This window comes from Capra hircus, chromosome 1, assembly GCF_001704415.2.
Source record: "Capra hircus breed San Clemente chromosome 1, ASM170441v1, whole genome shotgun sequence".
NCBI classification, from domain to species: Eukaryota; Metazoa; Chordata; class Mammalia; order Artiodactyla; family Bovidae; genus Capra; species Capra hircus.
The window spans coordinates 85,522,893-85,528,892 of NC_030808.1; the positions used below are offsets into that span (position 1 = coordinate 85,522,893).

Sequence of the window (6,000 nt, forward strand, 5' to 3'; positions counted from 1 at the left end):
TTTAATTTATCTAACACAAGTCACTGACTAACAGTCATTATCTACTTCATTTGTGTTGGTGAACACTGACATTTAAGGATGTTCTGTTGATACATACACCAGGACCTCCCAAACAGAACACAGCCCTGCTCTCAAGCTTGACAGGGCTGTCTTTACCATCTGGTGCTCTCAATCCCAGAAAATCCTCCTTGTTGCCAAACATAGTCATTATGTCCTAGTGCACATTTTGGGGGCACTAAACTGTTGACTTTGAAGTTCAACAAAAGCCATTTTAGTTGCTTTATTTCTATTTTCTCTTTAAAGACACCACTCTGCAGTTAGCAAAATCCTGCTCAGATTGATAATGGCTGTCATGCTCTCCAATCTTGTGCATCCCCACGCCATACTACTTTGAGGGGGTGGGAAACTGTTGTGAGAATTTTTTCCTGAAAGGTAGGGCCTTCAGGGTATTTACAATGTATGTACATAAAATATATTTTTATGTATGTGAAATCTAGTGTATATACACAGTAGAAATTATCTTTAAGTAATCTCCATATACTGTAATTGAAACCTAAGTCATACTTAATAGTCACAACTGGTAAATTGCTCTCTAGAAAATCCAAATGCAACTGCATCTTCAGTTGCATTTAGGCTTGACAAGAATTGATTAAATTTGTTTCCAAACTTTCTCATTTCACTGGTACTTACTATTGTGAGTTTGTAATTTTAATTAGTGTTACTATATATCTGATGAAATGTAAGTGAGAAAACAAAATGATGTGGTCTAAAAATATATCAGATGCTTTAAAATAAGAACAAGTAGCTAACAAGTAATTTTTATTAAATTGTTTACGGGGAACAAAAATGTAAAAGACTGGAGAAAATTATAAAAATCTGGAAATTTTTTTGCCTTGCAACTTCTTCAGATGTGAATTTAAGCTTTAGCTCCAGCTTTTACATAAATCAAAACTAGAAATATTATACAATATATTATGGATGTGGTTTATGTAAAAGAAGAAATTTAATGGAGCCATGTCAAAGAACATACCTTGAACCTACATTAAAAAAAAAAAAACTGGTGAATGAAAATACTCTTATATGTTCTTAGCCAAAATAAAAGATTTCTGTTATGTTAGTACTATTTTTAATGAATCTGTTCTTAAACAGATTTTTCAATTGATCAACTACCTATAGATCCCATTCACAAGGAATCAAAGCTACTGTATTTTGTTCCTAAATACACTTATTTCACCCTCTTCCATGAAAAATGCAAACCAATAAAAAGTCTGCTTCTCCTTTTTTCTTTCAGAAGAAAGATGCTCTTTCACAGCACCACTCCATTCATTTGATGGTCAGTTTTGCAAACTGCCACCCACCTGGTTGCTCAAACCAAAACCTTTGAGTTGTCCTTAATATACTGCTTTCCTCATCACTTATATCTAATCCATTAATAAATATTATTAATTCAGCTTCTAAGATATAAATCATTTCACTTCTCTACACTGGATTATAAAGGGCAAGGGGGAGAAAGGTTCAAAATGAAGAGGTAGGTGGGGCTGGTCATGAATGGCCTTATAGGTCATGGCAAGTAGTCTGAATTTTGTTCCAAATATAATGAGAAACTATTGGATTACCCTAATTATTTTGTGGAGAAATGATTATGAGAGGGTCCAGAAATGGGAACATGGGTAAAACAGTGGGCTACACAGACTTAATCTACAATGGTGGTTAACACTGTATAGTAAATTTAGTAAAAATTTAATAACACTTGGCATATATTCTAAAGATTGAGTCAACAGAACCTTCTGAATATAGGAAACATAAATGAAAGAGAATGGTAATGCACACAATCTAGGTGTTTAAACCCTACATCTGGTTGAAAAGAGAAGCCATTTAATAAGAATGAAGAGGGCGTAGAAGAACAAGCTTGGTGGTGTAGGGGTAGCAAGAGAAGGACATGTAGGATTAAGAATTCTGTTGCCATATCTCAAGGGATTAAATAAGCAGTTGAATATATGACTTCAGTTCAAAAAATTTGGAGCTATAAATTTAGAAATCATCAAGATATATGCAGTATATAAAGCCACATGAATAGGTGAAATTACCAAGAGGAAATTCATATTTAGAACTACATAAGAGAAAGCCAAAAGAAAGAGTTGGCAAAGGAGACTGAGGATAATAGATGGAAATTTAGGAAACTGTGGTATCTGGAAATCTTTGAGTTTCAAGGAAGGGAGAGATATCAATAAAAGCTGAGAGAAAAAATAAAATATAGTCAGAACTAAACATTGGTTTGGTAAGATGGAAGGTGTTGCTGAGGTCACCAACACCTTGGGAAAGGAGACTACAGTGGAGTGATAGAGAAAAATACTCCTTTGCATGGCTTACAAACAGAATGGGAGGGAGGAAACAGAAGCGTCAATAATACACAGCTCCTGCTTTAGAGCCTGTGAAGTTCGTGGTAATATCTGGATCAGCGATTCTAAGGAACCCACCATTATGGGTAAAAAAGAAGACCCATATCAATATTATCATCATCAACAATGCAGACTCTGGCAAGTATATCACCTCTGGACATCTCACCTGCAAGTGTGGGGGTATTGATAAGAAAACCATGAGAAGTTTGAGAAGGCAGCAGCAGAGATGGACAAAGGCTTTTTCAAGTATTCCTGGGTGCTGGACAAAATGAAGGCAGAAAGAGAGTGTAGCTTCACCATGAAACCTCGCTATGGAAGTCTGAGACAACCAAATACTACATTACCATCATTGATGCCCCAGGCCACAGGTACTTTATCAAGAACATGATCACTGGCTCATCCCAGGTGACTGTGCCATGGTCATTGTGGCCAGCAACATGGGCATATCTGAAGTAGGCCTCTTGAAGAATAGGCAGATCTGCAAATACACTACTGGCCTACACAGTGGGTGTGAAGCCACTCATCATGGCTGTCAGTGAGACAGACTCCACCAAGCCCACCCATGCACTGCATGCTTTCACAAGATCACGAAGGAAGTGAGAGCCTACATCAAGAAGATCAGCTATAACTCGGCTGCCATGGCCTTCCTGCCCATCTCAGGCTAGCATAGTCCAGCATCCACATGCCCATGTTCAAGAGCTGGAAGGTCAAGAGGAAGAAGGGAAATGCCACAGGGATGACTCTCCTGGAAAACCTGGACTCCATTTTCCCACCCACTCAACTGGTCAATGAGCCCCTGAGGCTGCCTCTGCAAGACGTGCACATGACTGGAAATATTGGCCCTGTGTCTGTGGACTTTCTGGAGACTAGCTTCCTGAAACTTGGGATGGAGGTCACCTTTGCCCCACCAACCTCACCTCAGAGGTCAAGGCTGTGTAGATGCACCAGGAGACCCTGCCTGAGGCCCTTCCAGATGACAGGTGGGCTTTAGTGTGAAGAATTGACCTGTGAAGGACATTTCATCATGGAAAATGGCTGGCATGACCCCTCCCCCAGCTACCAGATGGAGGCTGGTAGCTTTATGACACAAGTGATTGTCTTGACACAATAGTTGGAAGATCCACCCCAACTATTTCCCAATCAGCCCACATCTTCTGCAAGCTTGCTGAGCTGAGGGAAAAGATTGACTGATGCTCAGGCAAGGAACTGGAGGACAACCCAAAGACCCTGAAGTCACACCATGTGCAGATGCACAGATCCCCAGCAAGGGCATGTGTGTGGAAATGTTCTCTGAGTATCCAGCTCAAGGCCATTGTGATGTGTGGGACATGAGACAAATGGTCACTGGAGCCATCCTCAGCAGGGAAGGTCACCAAGTCAGCAGGAAAGGCCAGAAGAAATGAAGTATGCCCCCTGAAGTTTCCTCAGCAATCTCACTACAAAAATTATTTAATACTCTATGCATTCACTGAGTAAGATTAATAAAAATTAATTGTCAAAAAAATAGACCACTTCTTTGCATGTGGCTGTCCAGTTTTCTCAGCACCATTTATTGAAGAGACAATGCTTGCCCTCTTGAACAATCTTGCCTATTTTGTCATAAATTATTTCCTCTTTAAATATTACATACCATTTAAATTTGCTAAGAAAGCAGAACTTAAATGCTCTCACTCCGTTCCCCAGATAAAAGATAAATATGTTAGGAGATGGACGTGTTAATTAGATGGCTGAAAATTCTTTTATTATGTATATGCACATCAAATCACCACAATGCACACTTTAAATATCTTACAGTTTTACATGGCAATTATATTTCAATGAAGCTGATATTAAAGAATCAACAACTCTTATAGAGAGTTTTGCTATAAAAAGGGGCAGAGAAATAAGGTAGGGGGTAGAAGAACACATGAAGTCAGAGAAGATGGTTTACTTTTAAGATGGGATTATTACATGATGCCCTTGAGTAGAAAAGAGAACACTGGCTTCTGTGTACAAGGAGATAACGACCTCAGGAAGGATAAAGACACCTTATCCTTGTGTATAAATAGGAAGAAAGAGTATGTGGATATAAATCTAAAAATCTGGCTGACAGATTTTCATAACAGAAAGATGAATTGTTTCTCTTTTGTGAATTGTGCTGAAAGTGAGAAGAGAAAAGGGGCTGCTGGTACTCTGAGGATAAGAGATTAACACGCTATTGCCAGGCAGTATTGTATCTACTTGATGTCTCTGAACATACTTTTAAGTAGAAACAAATCAATTCACGAATGTGCTTTCCTCCACTACGTGCAGGAATCATATTTATTGTATATATTTATTATTTTTATTACTTATATACTGTTTATCTCAACTAGATTATAATCTTTAAAATATATCACTGCTGTCTCTACTTCTAAGATCTTCATTCACACTATGTGGCATGTAGTTGGTATTTCATTAATTGTGTTGATTGAATAATTCAGTATCCACAAGTGTTCAAAATATGCTTAAAATTTAACTCATTTTTATCTTGCCCTTAACTCTTCCATGTCCACATTTGTTCCTCTACTTTTTATTATATCACAGCTTATCCAACTAATTTCCCAATCCAGACATTTGGAAATCATCCTCTGACCTCCCTCATTTCATTCTCCATGAACCAACAATCATGTTCAGTCAACTCTGCCATTTAAATATTTCTTGGAGCTCTTCAGTGTGCTCTTTCCTGTAGCCAATTTCCTGGTCAGGTCTCCATCACCTCACCTGGATTACTGGAAAAGCATCATACCAGCTCTCCCGACTTTCATTTAACCCTCAGGTCCATTCTCCACATCTCTGAAACAGTATAAATCTTACTATGTCCTCCACAACATTAAACTTTCCATTGATTCTTCAGCAAAGTCTTCAGGGTAAAATTCTCTTTTTTATGATTTATGACACGTTCTTAATCTGGCCTAGAACTCTAGTTGGCAAATTAAACTAAGTTCAATTCTCTAACTTAGCAGATCTCTATCAGCTCTTGGATCTTTTTATGTACTTTTCCCTCCACCTGGAATATTCTCTTCACTATCCACTTCTACTCATCCTTTTTTTCTCAATTCAGAAGTCACTTCCTCTCAGCAATCTTCCTTCAATCATGGCATTGGTTAGGTACTCCTCCTAAACGCTTCCAAAGCTCCTTATGTATGTTGTAGTTCTGTAACCTATATGCAGGTCAGGAAGCAACAGTTAGAACTGGACATGGAACAACAGACTGGTTCCAAATAGGAAAAGGAATATGTCAAGGCTGTATATTGTCACTCTGCTCATTTAAATTCTATGCAGAGTACATCATGAGAAACACTGGGCTGGAAGAAGCACAAGCTGGAATCAAGATTGCTGGGAGAAATATCAATCACCTCAGATATGCAGATGACAACACCCTTATGGCAGAAAGTGAAGAGGAGCTAAAAAGCCTCTTGATGAAAGTGAAAAAGTTGGCTTAAAGCTCAACATTCAGAAAATGAAGATCATGGCATCTGGTCCCATCACTTCATGGGAAATAGATGGGGAAACAGTGGGAACAGTGTCAGACTTTATTTGGGGGGGCTCCAATATCACTGCAGATGGTGATTGCAGCCAT

At 38.5% G+C, this 6,000-nt stretch overlaps 1 pseudogene; it reads left to right on the plus strand.

The window, feature by feature from the left end:
- LOC108636353 overlaps window positions 1–3,731 on the plus strand; it is a 112,950-nt pseudogene extending 109,219 nt beyond the window's left edge.